Genomic DNA, 20,653 nt, shown 5'->3' on the forward strand with positions numbered 1-20,653 from the left:
GCTGGGCCCCACCTTCATAGTTTTAGTGCAGGAAAAACCGAATAGCCTCGGTGGGACGGAGAACCTGCATTTTCTCGAGTTCGCAGATGAGACTGAAGCTGCTGGTCCGGGCACCACCCTTAGAAAACCGCCGGTCTCGAGTGCGGAAATGGGGCCCAGATCTGGCCTGGGGCGCCCCAACATAGATTATCTGCAAACAGAGGATGAGCAGATAGGGAGATGAGACAGGGAGCGCCGGTAGAGAGGGGCCCCCGGCCGCGGGCTGAAGGAGGACAGCACAGGCGGAGGTTCGGGGACTACATCTCCCAGCGAGCCCCGCGCGGTCGCGCTCGCCCCCTGGCGGCGCTGGCGGGAGGCGCCGGCGGAGCGCGGGTCCCTCTCCTGAGCATCAGTGAGCGCCGGGAGCCGCGGCGGCTGCGGGCTGCGGCGGCGCTGAGCCAGCGGGGCCGGTGAGTAGGAGCCGCGCCGCCAGCCCGCCCGCCGGCCGGCTCTTTGCGCCTCAGCTGAGCGGTCTGCAGGGGTGGGTGGGCGAGCGCGGGGGTCCGGCAGTCCGTCGCGGAGGCACGGGACTGCCTTTCTGGGAAGGCGCGCTGCGTCTTCGCCGCGGGGGCCCCGGTCCCCTCGGCGCGTGTCCCTTTCCTCAGCCCAGGAGGGACGTCCTGCCCTGTTCTGCTCGGCCCGGAGCAGTGGGACCGGTGCTGCAGGTGGCCGCGGCAGGTGGCCGCCGCCTCGCCTCCGGGCCCGAGGGTTGTCGCAGAGACCCGGGACTGAGGGCCAAGTGGCTCCCGACAGCTGCGGCCCTGGAGGCGACCCCAGCCCTTGCGGCGGTGGGACAGGTGCGCGGGCACGCCCGGCCCCGGCTCCTGGGTCTCGGGAGCCTCCCGCACCCTCCCTGGTGCTGCCTTGGGGGTGCTGCGTGGTGCAGAGGACCGAGAAGCCCTTGGCCCTCGGCGTCCACCGCGCTCCCACCCCTTCCTGGCCTGGGTGACCGGGAAGGTCTAGGGCTGCGCATCCCGGGTCAGGTGGGGCGCCCGGTGTAGTGCACCTGGCGGACCCGGGGGAGCGCGCGGTGCCCGTGGGTTTCCCAGTGGTGCGGACCTGCGGGCGCGCGGCAGTAACGACCTCCTTCCCCAATGTCCGTGCAAGGAAATTAGTGTTATGTGCGTGCTTTTTTTTTTTTTTCTAAGGAAGTTTGACTCTGAATATCTTATTTTGCTGGAGCACCATTTGCCAGCACGTAAGTTTATGTAATAAGCGGCATACAGTTCGGAAAAAAATCTTTCTGTGAAGGTGCTCTTCCTTGCCCTCTGCAGGAAGAATTACGCCGAGCTGGTTGACAGGCTTATCCACCAGCAACCGTAGGAGCTGCAGGCAGCAGATAAAGTGTTTTTTTTGCGTAGGGGCACAAGTCAGCCCTTCAGGGCAATTTTTGTTTTTGGAAGATTCTGTTATCCAGTTTCAAACACCGTGTTATTTCAGTGTTGAAGACGGGGGAGGAGGGAGGAGCAAAGGCTTGTCAATCCTAATACCTCAACAGAAATTAGCTTTGCAGGATTAACTCTCCAAGCAAGCGAGTTGAATTTGGTAGCCCAAACTACAGCTGAAGCTGAGCCTGCATACTAAACCCTGTTGCAGTTTTAATCCAGTTTCAAACACCGTGTTATTTCAGTGTTGAAGATGGGGGACGAGGGAGGAGGGAGGAGCAAGGCTTGCCAATCCTAATACCTCAACAGAAATTAGCTTTGCAGGATTAACTCTCCAAGCAAGCGAGTTGAATTTGGTAGCCCAAACTACAGCTGAAGCTGAGCCTCCATACTAAACCCTGTCTCAGTTTTAATAGTTTTTCAGTTGATTCGTTTGCCTCTTCCAAGTAGGTGATCTTCTTGTCTGTTGAACAACAGACGTCTCTCATGTTTGTCTTGTCTTCCAGAGATTACTCTCGCTGCAGCGTTGACTATTAAGGTTAAATAGGAATCTTTGTCTCGGGCCTGGTTTTAGGACGCATTCCCTCTGTATCTTCACCGAGTGTATTCTATCACATTAAGTACATTTCCGTTTATGCCTAATTACTAAAAGTTTAAAAAGTCAGGGGTGGGTTTTTTGTTTTGTTTTGTTTTGTTTTTTTTGCCCAAATGCTTTTGTGTAGCATGCATTGATCATGTAGATTTTCGTCTTAAAATTGTTAACGTAAGCGGTCACGTTGCTAGATTTTCTCTCTAAAACCCTGGGCTAATTTAAAATGCACTTTTGGATTGTTCACATCAATAAGCTAGCATCTTATTTAGGATTTTGGTATCTGAGATTGGCATAGTGTACCCCATTTTTATCTGTGTTCATAATTAGGATTAGGCTGTTCTCTCTGATTAAATTGGGAAACTTACCATCATTTTCTATGCTCTGGAATAGAAGAATTATCTGTTCCCTCAAGTTTGGCAGAACTTGACTACAGACTGCCTGGGCTGCTGCTGGTGTTTTTTTAGGAAGTTAATATCAGTATTTAATTACCTTTTCATTTTTTTCATGATCATTCATTTTTCTCAGTTTTTCTGTTTCTTCAATTTAATATTTTCTATTTTCCTAGAAAATCGTTAACATTATTGAATTTTAATATATGCTAGCCTAATGTTGTATATAGTATTCTGTGTAAGAAAACAGACTGTTACGTATCTGTATGTACCTGTATGTTCTCTTTCTGATACAGTACTTTTTTTGGTACCTTTTCTCTTTTTTATTGATCAGAATTGCTTAATGATTATTTTATTAATCATTTCAAAGAACCAGCTTTTATTAACCAGGATTTATTGATTAATTCTATTGATTTTTTATTTTTCTATGTCATGAATTTCTGTTTTTTATCTTTCTACTTATTTTGAGCTTATTTTGTTCAAGTTTTAGCTGTTTGGATGGAAAACTTGGCTCATTTATTTAATCAGTCCTGTGAGCAAGGCAAGGACTTCTAATTCTTTCATTCCACTTACCTCACATTTGGCCTTAGTTGTATTTTTACTTTAAGCCTTCCAACGAGACATTATTGCTATTGTTTTTGTTATTTTCTGGGTCAACATTTTTTAGCTTTATCTACCTGTTTACCATTTCTTCACTTTGCATTCCTTCTTGTATCACAGATGATTTTCTTTGGAACATTTTCCTTCTCCCTCAAGTACATTCTTTAGAAATTACTACAGTGGGCCGGGCGCGGTGGCTCAAGCCTGTAATCCCAGCACTTTGGGAGGCCGAGGCGGGCGGATCACAAGGTCAGGAGATCGAGACCACAGTGAAACCCCGTCTCTACTAAAAATACAAAAAATTAGCCGGGCGCGGTGGCGGGCGCCTGCAGTCCTAGCTACTCAGGAGGCTGGCGTGAACCCAGGAGGCGGAGCTTGCAGTGAGCCGAGATTGCGCCACTGCACTCCAGCCTGGGCAACAGCGTGAGACCCCGTCTCAAAAAAAAAAAAAAAAAAAAAAAAAAAGAAATTACTACAGTGATGATCAATTCTCTGTTTTTGTAATATCTGAAGATGCTTTTATTCTCCCTGTGTTGAGAATTTTGGTTTCACCATGTTTCTTCTATTGATTTCAGAGTTATTTTTATATTTTTTTCTAGCACTTAAAAAAGATGTTTTGTAGCTGGAAGGTTTTGGGATCTCTATTCTGCCACAGTGCTGAAAGAAAAACAAAGATTACAAATAAATTAATTTGCCGTCCACTGTCAGTCACGACTGTTCCCTGAACTCTTAGTATATTGGGTATACAGTTCTATATTAATCTCAAGTTTATTGATTATAATTCAGGTTTTCTGCATCCTTAACTTATTTTTTTTCTCTGTTTGACCTGTTGATTCGGAGAGTTGTTTTGAAGACTCCCATTATGATTCTTGTAGGGGTTTTTGTTCTATTTCTATGTTTAATATATATTTCTTTCTTTAAATGTATTTTTGAAGCTGTCTTATATGCTTAAAGGTTCACAATTCTTATATCTTCTTGGGGAATTGTACCTTTTGGGAATAGATGAGCCATCTTATTATTTTTGCTGTTCATTCTCTTTATATTGCTATACTTGCTTTTTGTTAGCATTTATATGGAATATCTTTTTCTATTCACTTATTTTCGATTTTCTGTGTCTTCTTTAATTATTACTCTTACCATTAGCTTATAGTTGGATTTTGTTTAATTACTTAATCTTTGTCTTTTAATAAATATTGTGGTAAAATAACATAAAATTTATTTATTATTATTATTATTTTTTACCATTTATCACTTTTAAGTATACTGTTCACCATTGTTAAGTGTGTGTACATTGTTGTGCAACTAATCTCCAGAATTTTTTCATCTTACAAAATTGAAGCTCTGTATCCATTACCCCAGCCCCTGGCAACCACCATTCTGCTTTTTGTCTCTATGAATTTGCCTATTTTAGGTACCTTGCATGAGTATCTAATATAGTACCTCATATAGTATTTGTCTTTTTATTACTGACTTATTTCGTTTAACATAATGTCCTCAAGGTTCATTCATGTTGTAGCATGTGTCAGAATTTTCTTCATTTTTATTGCTAATTAATATTCTATTGAATGTACACACCGCATTTTGCTTATTTATATATTTGTCAATGGATATTTGTGTTGGTTCCACATCATAGCTATTATGAATAAGGCTGCCATGATCATGGGTGTACAAATATCTCTTCAAGACCCTGCTTTTAATTATTTGAGTATATACCCAGAAGTAGAATTGTTGGATCAAGTAGTACTTCTATTTTTAAGTTTTTGATGACCCAGCATACTGTTTTCCACAGAGGCTGAACCATTTTATATTCTCACCAGCAATGCATGAGAATTCCAGTTTCTATACATCCTTGCTAACATCTGTTATTCTCTCTCTCTTTTTTTTTTTTTTTTTTTTTTTTTTTTTGAGACGGAGTCTCGCTCTGTCGCCCAGGCTGGAGTGCAGTGGCCGGATCTCAGCTCACTGCAAACTCCGCCTCCCGGGTTCGGGCCATTCTCCTGTCTCAGCCTCCTGAGTAGCTGGGACTACAGGCGCCCGCCACCTCGCCCGGCTAGTTTTTTGTATTTTTTAGTAGAGACGGGGTTTCACCGTGTTAGCCAGGATGGTCTCGATCTCCTGACGTCGTGATCCGCCCGTCTCGGCCTCCCAAAGTGCTGGGATTACAGGCTTGAGCCACCGCGCCCGGCCTCTCTCTCTTTTTTTGATAGTAGCTATCCTTATGGGTGTGAAATCTTTGTCTTTTAATAGGTGGCTTTAGCCCATTTATATTTATTTTGATTACTGATATTTTGCGGTTTATTCCTGCCATCTTCTTTTGTGTTTTTGATTTCTTTTTTTGAGACAGAGTCTCACTCTATTGCCCAGGCTGGAGTGCAGTGGTTCGAACTCGGCTTACTGCGACCTCCGGCTTTTAGGTTCAAACAATTCTGCCATCTCAGCTTCCTGAGTAGCTGGGATTACAGGCCTACAACCACTATGCCTGGCTAATTTTTGTATTTTTAGTGGAGACGGAGTTTAACCATGTTGGCCAGGCTAGTCTCAAATTTCTGACCTAGAGTGATCTGCCCTCCTTAGCCTCCCAAAGTGCTGAGATTACAGGCATGAGCCACTGTGCCCGGCTGGTTCATTTCATTCTCATTGCTGTGTATATGCCATTGTATGTATCCCTAATGTAGATATACATTTGACTTTGATCGGCAGTTGGTTGGTTGCAGTTTTTGACTATTATGAATAGTAAGTGCATGAACACTCTAGTACATGTCTTTTGTTGAGTGAGTATATGCATTTCTGTTGAGTGTGTATCTGGGAGTGGAACTGCTTGGTCGTAGTCTGTGCATATGCTCAGTTTTAGTAGATACTAGCAAATAATTTTCAGTAGTAGTTGCACCAACTTATTTACCCCAGAAATATATGTGGTTGCTCCACATTCTTGCCAGCTCTTGGTAATTTCTGTCTTTTCCCTTTTAGTTATTCTGGTGGATATTGTGGTTTTAATTTGGATTTTCCTGATGATAAATGAATTGGCACTGTTTTGGTACCCTTAGTTTTTCACACATATCTAAACATTTTTTTCTCTTGCTGTTAAAAGATAATCTGTTTATGTGAACTCTCCATGAGTAAAGCAAAAAAGAATCTTATGATTTTATTTCTGTCCCATATTAAATTTTTGGGTTTTCATACATTATGCATTAACAGTTATTTAGGTAAATTGCAAATTTTTCTGTTTATTTGTACATCATTGGTGCTTTTATCTCATTTGTTTTGCTTAGTGAGTCCTTAAGTGATTATTTTGTTTTGTTTTCAGGGATTCTGTGAGTGGTAAACTTTCTGAACCCTTGCATGTTTAAAAAATGTTTTTTATTTTGCTTTTCCATGTGAATATTCTTGACTGGGTATAGGATTCTATGTTAAAACCTCCTGAATTTTGAAGATATTGCTTTGTTATCTGCTGGTATCTAGGAAGAAGTACATGCAATCTGACTCTTGTTTCTTTGTAGTTAATCTGTTTATTTTCTCTGAAGCTTTACAATTTTTTTTCTTTCTCCTTGGTGTTCTAAAATTTACTATTTGTCTAGGAGTGGATTTTTTTTTTTGAGATGGAGTCTCGCTCTGTCACTCAGGCTGGAGTGTGGCATGATCTCAGCTCACTACAACCTCCACCTTCTGGATTCAAGCAATTCTCCTGCCTCAGCCTCCCAAGTAGCTGGGATTACAGGTGTGTGCCACCACACTCAGCTAACGTTTGTATTTTTAGTAGAGACGGGGTTTCACCATGTTGGCCAGACTGATCTCAAACTCCTGACCTCAGGTGATCTGCCTGCCTTGGCCTCCCAGAGTGTTGGGATTACAGGCGTGAGCCACGTGCCTGGGCACCACACCGGCTTAAGAGTCGTATTTTTTGTTCTTCCTGATCAGCATTTGGTAGTCCCTTTCATTCTAAAGATTAATACACATTTCTGTGGTGCTGGAGAAGTTTTGAGTGTTTCCTTGTCTCCATTCTATTTTCTGCTTCTGGAATTATTCTTACTTGGGAATTAGAATATCTTGATTTATCTTTCATGTTTCCTGAAATAATCATTTCTTTTTCTCTCAAATGTTCTGTCTTTTTTAATTTAAATTTTTTTTGAGACAGGGTATTGCTCTGTTGCCCAGGCCTGGAGTGTAATGGTGCAGCTCACTGTGACCTGGAGCTCTTGGACTCAGGTGATTCCCCTGCCATGCCACTGTGCCCAGCTGAAATGCTCTGTCTCTTTATCTTTATAGGCCATATTCTGGTATGTTCCTTGGGCTGATTTTGCAGGTCACCAATCTAATATTTAGATTTGTTCAGTCAACTCTTTAGCCCATCTCTTGAGTGTTTTAAAATATTGATTATTATATTTTTAAGTTTCTGGGTCTCTACTTTTTATAATTTAACTTTTGAAATAGGTAAGATAAGCCAGGCATGGTGGCTCATGTCTGTAATCCCAGCACTTTGGGAGGCTGAGGTGGGCGGATCACGAGGTCAGGAGATTGAGACCATCCTGGCTAACGCGGTGAAACTCCATCTCTACTGAAAAAAATACAAAAAAAAGCAGCCAGACTTGGTAGTGGGCGCCTGTAGTCCCAGCTACTCAGGAGGCCGAGGCAGGAGAATGGTGTGAACCCAGGAGGCGGAGCTTGCAGTGAGCCGAGATTGTGCCACTGCACTCCAACCTGGGCGACAGAAATTCCATCTCAAAAAAATAAAAAAATAAAAAAAAAAGGAAATAGGTAAGATAATCAGTGTTCAAAACCAGACTGTATTAAAAAGGCATAAATGAAAGGTGTCCCTACCATTCCTATCCTCTTACTTCTCTTGCCTTACAAGCAGGTAACCGTTGTTATTAGTTTCTTATGTAGCTTCCAAAGTTTCTTCATGCAAATACAAGCAAATATGAATCAGATTCTCCATTTCTCCTTTTCTGCACAAAGAGTAGCATTATCCTCTCTCTGCCCTTCGCCCTGTATTTTTATTTCACGGTGTATCGTAGAGATTGTCACATACCAACTGCTTGCTCTTCGTAGATATAATGTCCCCTCAGATCTTCCCAAGAATATCTAATAATTTATTCTGTGTGCTCTAGTCATTATCTTCACTTGGGTATGTGTTCTGCTGTTGATTCCGTGTCCCTGCTTCATGATATTGAATAAAAACTTGGTGATTCTTTATGTGTTCATCTTCGAAGTTTGAGAATTCCTGTTTTTCCGTCTGTCTTACTAGCCGTAGCCTGCCTCTTGTGATTGTGGAAGAGCTGTGGTATGCTGCTGAGTGGCGTGTGTATTCCATATGAGAGGGTGTGTTGAGGGGAAGGGTCCAACAGTCCTGGCCATTCTGACTACAGTTCCCCAGTTAATCACCTTGTCAGAGTCCATCTCTGCTCTTCATTCTATCTGCTGTTAGAAGCCTGTTCCCAGAAACCTGTTACCATTTCCCTCTGCATGACAGCCTCCTCCCAAGCTTGTATTGGGCTGTGGTTTGCTTAGGTAATCTGGTTCTGAGTACTTTTTACTTTTCAGAAATTTCCTAGACATTTTAGTTGGCCATTGGCACTCACTCTTGTTTTCCAGGTTTCTTTTGATTTAGTGTTTTAAAAATATTTCTACCATTCCATTGAATTTTAAGACACTTGGAAGGCAGAAGTATGTGTTTAGTTTATTATTTTGGAGACAGGGTCTTGCTGTGTCTCCCAGGCTGGAGTGCACTGGCACAATCATAGCTCACTGTAACTTTGAACTTTTGGGGTTACGTGGTCCTCCTGCCTCGGCCTCCCAAAGCACCGGCATGGGCCACCATGCTCAGTCCTTTCTTTTATAATTTATTTCTGTGTTGGGGGCCCCCAGGAACACGCTCAGATCTGGTGGTTCACTTGGAAGACTCAGCATGTGGTATACGCATGGCTGTAATTTATTACAGTGAAAGGATACAAAGCACAATCAGCAAAGGGAAAGGCAAGGGAAAGGTGCATGGGGTCAAGTCCAAAGGAAGCCAGGCACAAGCTCCCAAGCATCCTCTCCCAGTGCAGTCACACAGGATGTGCCTAACTCCCCCAGGAAGGAGCTGTGACAACGCATGTGAAATGCTGTCTACCAGGGAAACTCACTAGAGACCCAACACCCAGGATTTTTTTGGAGGGCTGGTCATGCCAGCCCCCTCTGCCCAGCAAATACCACATTCCACGCTCCCTGAAGAAAAGCAGGAGTTCAGCATAAACCACACAATAACTTAGGCACAGTGAGTCCCTCTTTCCAGCTTGGATGGTGGGAACCCTTCTGAAATCTAAGTTCCTGGATGCCAGCCAAAGGTTAACCATGCTTTTTATGAGACTTTTTAAGAATAACAGTCTTGGGCTAGGCACAATGGCTCGTGTCTATAATCCCAACACTGTGGGAGGCCAAGGTAGGAGGATCTCTTGAAGCCAGGAATTTGAGACCAGCCTGGCCAACACAGCAAGACCCTTCCTTCCTTCCTTTCTTCCTTCTATCCCTCCTTCCTTTCCTTTCCTTTCCTTTCCCTTCCTCCCTCCCTCCCTCCCTCCCTCCCTCCTTCCTTCCCTCCTTCCCTCCTTCCTTTCCTTTCCTTTCCCTTCCTTCCTTTCCTCTCCCTTCCTTCCTTTCCTTTCCCTTCCCTTCCCTTCCCTTCCTTCCTTCCTTTTCTTTTCTTTCTCTCTTTCTCTCTTTCTCTTTCTTTCTTTCTTTTTCTTTCTTTCTTTCTTTCTTTCTTTCTTTCTTTCTTTCTTTCTTTCTTTCTTTCTTTCTTTCTTTCTTTCTTTCTTTCTTTCTTTCTTTCTTTCTTTCTTTCTTTCTCTCTCTCTCTCTCTCTCTCTCTTTCTTTCTTTCTTTCTTTCTTTCTTTCTTTCTTTCTTTCTTTCTTTCTTTTATAGCAAGACCCTTTCTTTCTCTCTCTCTCTCTCTCCTTCTTTCTTTCAAAAAAGCAGTCTTAGGCCTGCTATGTTAACTCTTTTCTGCAATATTTTCCTCTTGTGTTCCTCAGAAAAGGATGGACGCTGTACCTAGAAATCACTTCTCCCAGCCAGATGGTCATGAATTTTTCACCCTCTCTGAAGAAAGAACACATTTGTGTTCAGGTGGAACTGTCAGTGGAGAACATTTCCTGATGTTGGATAAAGCCATAGCATGGCACATGCTCAGCAGCCTTGAGAGGGTGTCAGTGACAGAGCACAGAGGGACTAGTCAACCATTCAAAATTCTTTTTCTCTTAACTGGTCTTTAATTAGCCACTTACAAATGGTAGTGGCCCATCATCCAGCACAGAGATCTGTCACTTCCCTTCTAGCTTTCCCACAGAGCCACCCTGATCACCACAGTCGGTGTTGGTCTCTCTTCCCCAAACTGCCATCGGCTCTGCTCACAGGGCCGTTCATCACTAGCTTCTCTTCTGCAGTTTTATTGGATAGTTTTTGTTGTCTCATTATGTATAATCTTCCACAAGATTGGGAATTCCTTGAGGAATGAACAGTAAGTCATAGTTATATACCCCATGCCTCCCTGCAGGGCGACATGCATAGAGTTGGTGCTTATTAATGTTTTTGGAAAGAACCGCTAGAAGGAAGTAGGAAGCAGCCTCTTCTTCATTCTAGTCACTGCTTCACATGCAGCTGATTTTTATTCTGTGTTGAGGGTGTTGAGGGTGGTGATATAAAACACCAAGCTGACATTACCTGCTTGAGTTGTCTGAGTTCTGTCTGCAGCAGATGGTGTAATTAAATGTTTTAGTTTGAAAGGCTTTTCAATTTCATTCAACCTGAGTGTGGGCTTAGATTGTCAAATCATCTTTTCTAAAGGCTGTATCTAGTCAGCCTGTATCTAGTTTCCTCCCTTTAACTTTTTTTTTTTTTTTTTTTTTTTGAGACGGAGTCACACTCTATCACCCAGGCTGGAGTGCTATGGTGTGATCTTGGCTCCCTACAACCTCCGCCTCCCGGGTTCAAGCAATTCTCCTGCCTCAGCTTCCTGAGTAGCTGGGACTACAGGCATGTGTCACCACACCTGGGTAATTTTTGTATTTTTTGTAGAGACTGGGTTTCACTGTGTTGACCAGGCTGGTCTTGAACTCCTAACCTCGTGATCTGCCTGCCTCGGCCTCCCAAAGTGCTGGGATTACAGGCGTGAGCCACTGTGCCCAGCCCTCCCTTTCCTTGGTTTTAGACCTTAGGTGTGAGAAATTGAATTAATTATATTCTCATTCTTAGCCCTTTATCATCACTGGCCCATGCAAGGCCCTCTGTTGTTTTGCTTGTTCATGCATTTGTTGGTTCATTTTACTCATTCCATTTTATCCCACTCTCATTCTCTTCTCCCCATAGACGACTATTCTAATGAGGTTCATATAATGCTTTTGTGTATATATAGTTGACCCGTGAACAATGAGGGGGTTAGGGGAACTGGCTCCCTGCACAGTTGAAAATCTGTGTATAAACTTTGACTCTCCCAAAACTTAACTACTGACAGCCTACTTTGACTGGAAGCCTTATCCATAGCATAAACAGCCAATTAACATTTATTTTGTGTGTGATGTGTATTATATACCATATTCTTACAATAATGTAAGCTAGAGATAAGAAAAATCTTATTAAGAAAATCATCAGGAAGAGAAAATGTACTTTTCATTAGTTCCTTGGAATTGGATTATCATAAAGGTCTTCATCCTTGTCATCTTTATGTTGAGTAGGCTGAGGGGGAGGAAGAAGAAGAGGGGTTGGTCTTGCTGTCTCAGGGGTAACAGAAGTGTAAGAAAATTCACATATAATTGGACACAGGCAGTTCAAACCTGTGCTATTCAGGGGTCATGTGTATACTGTTTTGTGTGCATATATATATATATATATATTTTTTTTTTAAGACAGAGTCTCACTCTGTCACCCAGGCTTGAGTACAGTGGCGTGACCTTGGCTCACTGCAACCTCTGCTGCCCAGGTTCAAGCGATTCTCCTGCCTCAGCCTCCCGAGTAGCTAAGATTACAGGCACCTGCCACCACACCCAGCTAATTTTTGTATTTTTAGTAGAGACGGGGTTTCACCATATTGGTCAGGCTGGTCTTGAACTCCTGACCTCATGATCCACCCGCCTTGGCCTCCCAAAGTGCTGGGATTACAGGTGTGGGCCACCACGCCCGGCCTGTGTGCATATGTTTTTAATTTACATGAATGGTGTCATGTTCTAGCCTTTTTTCTGTATCTTAGCATTGTCACTCACCATCCATCCCTGTTACTTGGTGACTCTGGTCTTAGTGTCCACCACATTTTGCCCATCTCGTCTCCTGGAGATAGACACCCAGGTTGATTCCCACTCGCAGTAATGCTGAATGAACCTCTAGTACATATTTCCTTATGGACTTGTGTGAGGATCCTTTGGGATTTAGACCCAGGAATAGGACTGCCTGGTCGTGGTGTGTGCCTGTACTTAATATGACCAAGTACTGCCAGATTGCTCTCAAGGGTGGCTGCACCACTACCTTCCCCCGCAGCACACAAGGATTCCCAAGGCCCCGATCTTCGCATGCACTTGGTATCATTCAGCTTTCTAGACTTTAGCAGTCTCCCTCTATTTATTTATTTATTTATTTATTTATTATATTTATTTATTTATTTATTATTTTTTGAGACAGAGTCTCGCTCTGACGCCCAGGCTAGAATGCAGTGGCGTGATCTCGGCTCACTGCAAGCTCTGCCTCTTGGGTTAACGCCATTCTCCTGCCTCAGCTTCCTGAGTTGCTAGAACTACAGGCACCTGCCACCACGCCCGGCTAATTTTTTGTATTTTTAATAGAGACGGGGTTTCACTGTGTTAGCCAGAATGGTCTCGATCTTCTGACCTTGTGATCCGCCTGCCTTGGCCTCCCAAAGTGCTGAGATTACAGGCGTGAGCCACGGTGCCTGGCAGCAGTTTCCCTCTTTTTATTTGCATCTCTTTGATTACTAATGAACTTGAGATTGCCTTTATATATGCTTGCTATCTTTTTGAGTTTCCATTGACATAAGTTGCCTGTTCATGTCCTTTCCCCATGTTTCAACTGGAATTAGACTGTTTTAGACATTAGCCCCTTGTTGATGTTTTGATGGTGCACGTAGTTTCTCCCGACATGTTACACGTCAGCTTTTTGGTTGGTACCTGTGTTGGATAAAAATCCTTAATTCTATAACCTGAATAGTCAATCTGCCTCATGAACTTCTCTAGTTTTACCTTTTGACATGTCTGTTGACAACATCTAGTATCAAGATATTTCACATAAAAATCCAGATTCCTAGTCTCTCTTGAAAAAGTTAAAGGTATTTCAGTCCTGGCTAGGGAGACTGAGGGATGAGTTCCTGCTGTTGCTAGGGCCTGGGCTGCCTACCCACCTGTCCTCACTCATTCTCTTGACCTCCTGGTCACTAGTGTCATTTGACTTTATGACCAGCTGCTGCTGTATGTGAGGCAATACCTTGAGGATAAACAAGCATGGTGATGATGTTCCCAAGATTGCTTGGATATGGTTATGGGGTGGATGGACTCGACGTTGAGAACACAGTAGTGGCTGCTGCGTCTCATGACACTATTGGATGGGTGTTAGCATGGCAATAGAATACTGATGGACTGTATGCACCCTCTTTCAGCAGTAATTATTCATTCTTTTCAACCTTTTCTGGATCAGCTCATTCCTTTTTGCCAAAAAAACAAAAAACAAAAAACAAACAAAAAAAAGGTTAGTGAAATTGCATGTGAGCAAGAGTTCTAAACGAGGGATCTGAAAACTTTTTCTGTGAAGAGCTATAGAGTAAATATTTTAGGCTTTGCAGGGCTGTTCGTTTCCTTGGAACTACTCAGCTCTGCTCCTGTAGTGTGAAAGCTGCCATAGGCGATATGTAAATGAATATGGTCTCTTCATTTGGTCTGGATTTGGACTGCAGACTGTAGTTTGCTGATCCATGTTCTAAACCATAGTCTTAGACTTAATTTTGTCTTCCTTCTCTTGTTTTTAGGGTGCAAGGTTATACATAACATTCTGCTAATGAATACATGGTAAGTACCTACTAGGTACTAGGTGCTGAGATTATAGTGATGGACAAGACACAAATCCAGTCTATTCAGCTTAATGTCTGGGTGGGGAGACAGATGAGGGAGCAGGCAGTTACTAAAGAGGATGGCAGGCCAGGACACGGGAGAGCACAGAATTGGGCAGCAGAGATTGGGAGCAGAACATGTCAGGTAAGACTTTCTAGAAGAAGGTGATGTCTAAATGAAAGGGGAAGAGGGCGAGGCAGGAAAAGGCAAAGGTCCTTTTGAACTTCATCTGCAAATTCTATGAGGTGAGAGTTTAGCTCAATGTAGCTGGAAAGTTGAGATTGGGTTCTGTGCTGATAGCAGGAATGACAAGACAGAGACTGAATAAAAAATCCACACATGGAATTGTGAATGCTTAAATAATCCAAGGTTGATGGTGATAACTCCTATGCTATTCAAATGTGTCAGAAAATAAGCAAGAACATGGAAAGCATCTCAGCTAATTTTACAAAGTTAAAATAACCCTGATAAAGAGCAGTATATGGATACTGGGGTTTAGAAATCTTCAAAAAATGAATAAAAAGAGAACAGTATAAGCCCCAAAATGTAAATTATAGACCAAATTTACATGTGATATGTATACAAATATCCTAAATAAAATAGCAAAAGGAGGTCAGCAGAATATTAAAAGAGCAATAAACTTTGACCAAGTAGATTTTACTCTAGGAATTCCAGAATCATTTGCTATCAGGGCATATGTTAGTTTAATACAATGAGAAAGTTTAATAAGTTTCCGTTTTATTAGTTTAATAAAATGGGGTAGCTATATAATTGTCTTGAGAAATTCTGGAAAAGCACTTAGAATTTGACTTTAAATCTTGTCATTTCTTGAAACACTTTCATGCATTGTGCCTTCAGATTGTACAGCATGGCTGACTTTACCACTTTTTAATTTCTCTGGCAAATCTTTGCCCATTATTTCTATAACTTTTCATTCATCATGTCCTTTGTGAATCCATTCTTGTTTACTCTAAGTGGAATAAATTTTTCTCTTCCCTCTAGTTCCATAATTCTCCATTCTTGCATTTCAATTGGAATTTTCAGTTTCTCTCAATTGATTTCCTTTTTTGAGAGACAGATTAGGCACTGGAGATACAAAGATAAATAAGACAGTATTCAGAGTTTTTTCTCTTTACCCTCTGACTCATTTCCTACCCTTCCGTATTTCTCTGTCTCAGAGGGAGATGATTCCTACAAACTTCATTTTGCAGTGTCCCTTGTCAACCGTCTCTGGCCAAGTATGGTTAGTCGGAAGCACTAGTGGGAGATTGAAAGGTGGGAGGAAGGGAGAAGCCAGGGATTTTCCCCTTGTTTTCTGCTTTGCACAGGGTCTCTAGGGCGATCCCAGCTCCAGCCAAGGACTCTGACACTGGCTTGTGGACTCTGATACTAGCCCCTCCTCCTTTATCCTTCCAGCTTCATGGGTGGCAGATAGAGTCCCAGTGTTGCCAATCTCTGGGTTGACGCACCATCCCAATTGGCTTTTTAGTGCTGCCCTAAACCTTGTAATTAGTTCCCATATTAAATTCCCTCTATTGAACTGCTTCTCTTGAATTCTGTTTTCCTTATTAAACCTTGCTCAATGCAGATGAAAACCCCACTTTTGTGTGTGCACAATCTCATAGGAAAAGCGGACATTAAAATGACTATAAGTTTTGTGTATTCAGTGTTCTGTCTTCTGTTCTTTTGGAAGTAGACTTTGGGCACAGCAATTGGCCATGACCCAGAATGAGCCAATCAAAATTTGGACATAGGCACACACAGAGAAAAGATGATGTGAAGATGCAGGGAGAAGATGGCCACGTGCAAGCCAAGGAGAGAGGCCTGGGACAGAGCCTTGCCTCAGGGCCCTCAGAAAGAACCAACTCTGCTGACACCTTGATCTCAGACTCCTAGTTTCCAGAACTGTGAGAAAATCAATTTCTATGTTTAAGCTCCCCAGTTTGTGGTACTTCGTTCCAGCAGCTCTGGGAAAGTACTATACTACCTGTCCTCCCAGCCCCACCCAACCACTAATCTACTTTCTGTCTCTATAGATTTCCCTATTCTGGACATTTCCTAGGCATGGAATCATAATCTGTGGTCATTTGTGACTGACCTCTTTCACTTAGCATAAGGTTTCCAAGATTCATCCTTGTAGCATGTAGCTGGATGTCACTCCTTGCATGGGCAGATAATATTCTAGTGTATGGATATACCACATGTTATTTACGTGTTCATCAGATGGTGGGCATATGGGTTGTTACCACCTTTGCTGTTACGAATAATGTTGCTATAAATGCCCATGTACAAGTTTTTATGTGGATATATGTTTTCATTTTTCTTGGTTATATACCCAGGAGGAATATTTCTGGGTCATATGGTAACTCTATATTTAATAATTTGAGGAACTGCCAGACTGTTTTCCAAAGTGGCTGCATCACTTTACATTCCCAACAGCAGCGAATGAAGTTTCTGATTTTTTCACATCCTTACCTGGCTTTTTATTCTAACCATCCTAGTGGGTATGAAGTGGTATCTCATTGTGGTTTTGATTTATATTTCCCTGATGACTAGTGATGTTGAGCATCTTTTCATGTCTTTATTGGCTAACTGTGTATCTTCTTTAGATAAGTGTATATTCAAGACTTTTGCCCATTTTCGAATTGGGTTGTTTTGTTGTTGTTTTTGTTCTTGAGTTGTAGGAGTTCTTTATATATTATAGATATTAAATCTTTATCAGATACATATAATTTGCAAATATTTTCTTTCTTCCATTATGTGGGTTTTCTTTTAATTTTCTTTTTTTCTTTTTTTTGTTGACATGTAATAATTATACATATTTATGAGGTACAGAGTGATAATTTGATACATGTATGCAATGTGTAATGATCGAATCAGGGTAATTAGGATATCCATCATCGCAAACATTTATCATTCCTTTGTGCTGGGAACATCCAAAATCTCTTCTAGCTTTTTGAACGTGTACAATAAATTATTGGTAACTATACTCACCCTACAGTGCTATAGAACATTAAAACTTACTCTTCTCATATAGCTGTACATTTTTATCCATTAACTTTTCCCAAGCCTCCCCTTCTAATTCTATGACTCCATTTTCTTTTTAGCACCCATGTCTGAGTGAGAACATGCACTGTTTATCTTTTTGTGCCTTACTTATTTCATTAAATATAATGTCCTCCAGGTTCATCCATGTTGCTGGGAATGACAGAATTTCATTCATTTTAATGGCTGAATAGTATTCTATTGAGTGTATATGCCACATTTTCTTTATCCATTCATCTGTTGATGCACATTTAGATTGATTCCCTATCTTGGCTGTTGTGAATAGTGTTGCAATTAACATGGGAGTGCATACATTTCTGCAGTATACTGACTTCCTTTCCTTTGGATAAATACCCAGTAATAGGGTTGCTGGATCATATGGTAGTTCTATTTTCAGTTTTTTGAAAAACCTCAGTGTTATTCTCCATGATGGCCATTACCAATTTGTATCCCTACCCATGGTGTATAGGAGTTCCCTTTTCTCCAAATCTTTGCCAGCATCTATTATATTTGGTCTTTTTGATAATAGCCATTCTAACTGGAGTGAGAGGATATCTCATAGTGGTTTTGATTTTTGTTTCTCTGATGATTAGTGATGGTGAACATTTTTTCATACTTGTTGGCTATTTTATACTTGCAAGACTCCCAGAATAGCCAAAACAAACTTGAAAAACAAGAACAAAGTATAGGATGACTCATGCTTCCTAATTTAAAAATGTATACAGTAACAAGTAATCAAGACTGTGTGGTACTGGCAAAATGATACTGACATTTGTGTGTCTTCCTTTGAGAATGTCTATTCAGATCTGTTGCCCATATAAAAACCAGATTATTTGCTTTTTTGCTGTTAAGTTATTTTGGTTGCTTGTGTATTCTGGATACTAGTCCCTCGCTGGATGAATAGTTTGCAAATATTTTCTTCTATTCTACAGGTTGTCTCTTCATTCTGTTGATTGTTTCCTTTGCTGTGCAGGAGATTTTTAGTTTGATAAAGTCCTATTTTTCCATTTTTGTTTTTGTTGCCTGTGTTTTTGAGGTTTTAGCAATAAAATCTTTGCCTAGACCAATGTCTTGAAGCGTTTTCCCTTATGTTTTCTTCTAGTAGTTTTATAGTTTTGGATCTTACATTCAGACCTATTTGTTGAAAAGAATGGTCTTGTTGACCTTTCTGAAAATCATTTGGGCTGGATGTGGTGGCTCATGCCTGTTATCCCAGCACTTTGGGAGGCCAAAGTAGGAGGATTGCTTGAGCCCAGAAATTCAAAATTCAAGACCAGCCTGGGCAACATAGTGAGATTCTAAATCTACAAAAAAAAGAAAAAAGAAAAAAAAAAGAAAGAAAAATATAGAAAAGCACTTACCATAGATGTTTAGGCTTGTTTCTGTATTCTCAATTCTATTCCATTGACGTGTATATATGTGTGTATGTATGTATGCGTCTTTGTGCCAGTACCACACTGTCTTGATTACTGTTGCTGTGTTGTAACATTTGAAATTGGCAAGTGAGTCATCCTATATTTTGTTCATGTTTTTCAAGTTTGTTTTGGCTACTCTCAAGGCCTTGCAATTCCATGTGAATTTTAGAATAATTTTTTCAATTTCAACAATGAAGTCATCTGGGATTTTTTTTTTTTTGGAGATGGAATTTTGCCCTTGTTGCCCAGGCTGGAATGCAATGGCACGATCTTGGCTCACTGCAACCTCTGCCTCCTGGGTTCAAGTGATTCTCCTGCCTCAGCTTCCCAAGTAGCTGGGATTATAGGCGTGCACCACCAATGCTGGCTAATTTTGTATTTTTAGTAGAGATAGGGTTTCTTCATGTTGGTCAGACTGGTCTCGAACTCCCAACCTCAGGTGATCTGCCTGCCTCGGCCTCCCAAAGAGCTGGGATTACAGGCATGAGCCACCACCCCCAGCCTCATCTGGGATTTTGATAAGGATTTTGTTGAATTTATAGATCAATTTGGAGAGCATTGCCAATGCTAAGTCTTTTGATCCATGAACATGGGATAGTTTTTCATTTATTTAAACCTTTAATTTTTTTTTTTTTTTTGAGACGGAGTCTCGCTCTGTTGCCCGAGCTGGAGTGCAGTGGCCGGATCTCAGCTCACTGCAAGCTCCACCTCCCAGGTTCACGCTCTTCTCCTGCCTCAGCCTCCCGAGTAGCTGGGACTACAGGTGCCCGCCACCTCTCCCGGCTAGTTTTTTGTATTTTTTAGTAGAGACGGGGTTTCACCGGGTTAGCCAGGATGGTCTCGATCTCCTGACCTCGTGATCCACCCGTCTCGGCCTCCCAAAGTGCTGGGATTACAGGCTTGAGCCACCGTGCCTGGCCAAACCTTTAATTTCTTTTAACAGTGTTTCATAGCTTCTAGAGTATAAGTTTTGCACTTATTTGGATAAATTTATTTTTGAGTGCTTTTATTCTTTTTGATGTTATTGTAAATGAAATTATTTTCTTAATCTCATTTTTGGGTTCACTGCAAGTGTATAGAAAGATAATAGGTTTTTGTATATTTGTTTTCTATCCTGCAACCTTGCTGAACTTGTTTATTAGTTATCATAGTGTCTTAGTAGTTTCCTTAGATTTTCTAAATATAAGATCGTATCACCTGTGAATAGAGACAGTTTTATTTATTATTTCCAATCTAGATGCCTTTTCTTTCCTTCTGTTGCCTAATTACCCTAATTATGGTTTTAATATGCATTAAAATAGAATAATATGCATTAGAAGAGAAGCTCCAGTACAATGTTTAATAGAAGTGGCAGAGCAGACATCCTTGTCTTCTTCCTCATCTTAGGGGTAAAACATCCTGTCTTTTACTATGAAGTATGATGTTAGCTGTGGGTCTTTAGTACTTTCCCTTTATCAGTTTGAAGAAGTTCCCTTCTATTCCTATCACAAAAGGGTGGTGGATTTTGTCAAATGCTCTTTCTATGTCTATTGAGTTGATCATATGACTTTTATACTATTGATATTAACAGTTGACTTTCAGATATTAAACTTTTAAGCCAACCTTTCATTCCTTGCATAAATCCCATATGGTCATGGTATACAGTTCTTTTCACATGTCACTGAAATTGTTTTGCTAGTATTTTGTTGGGGATTTTCATATCCATATTCAGAAGAGACACCTGTGAGTAGTTTTCTTTTCTTGTGATATCTTTGCCTGATTTAGGTATCAGGGTAATACTGGTCTCATAAATGAGTTGGGAAGTGTTCCCTCCTCCCTCCCTGCAACCTTGCTGAACTTGTTTATTAGTTATCATAGTGTCTTAGTAGTTTCCTTAGGATTTTCTAAGTATAAGATTGTATCACCTGTGAATAGAGATCTGTTCTTTTTTTTGGAGGAGTTTGTGAAGAACTGATGTTAATTTATATTTATAAGTTTGAAATAATTTCACAGTGAAATCTTCTGGGTCTGGGATTTTCTTTGTGGATAGTTTCTTGATTGCCAATTCAGTCTCTTCCCTTGTTATAGCTCATTCAAATTATCTCTTTCTTCTTGAGTAAATTTTG

At 41.4% G+C, this 20,653-nt stretch overlaps 1 protein-coding gene across 4 annotated transcripts in view; it reads left to right on the top strand.

The window, feature by feature from the left end:
- The first annotated feature begins 383 nt into the window (after positions 1-383).
- SPECC1 (sperm antigen with calponin homology and coiled-coil domains 1) overlaps positions 384-20,653 on the top strand; it is a 310,488-nt gene continuing 290,218 nt past the window's right edge. For all 4 annotated transcript variants that reach the window (XR_013406174.1, XM_028836114.2, XM_028836117.2 and 1 more), the window contains exon 1: positions 384-449. The gene's annotated coding sequence lies outside the window, so the exon portion shown is untranslated. The remainder of the gene's footprint in view (positions 450-20,653) is intronic.

The sequence above is a fragment of the Macaca mulatta genome, chromosome 16, assembly GCF_049350105.2.
Source record: "Macaca mulatta isolate MMU2019108-1 chromosome 16, T2T-MMU8v2.0, whole genome shotgun sequence".
Classification (NCBI taxonomy): Eukaryota; Metazoa; Chordata; class Mammalia; order Primates; family Cercopithecidae; genus Macaca; species Macaca mulatta.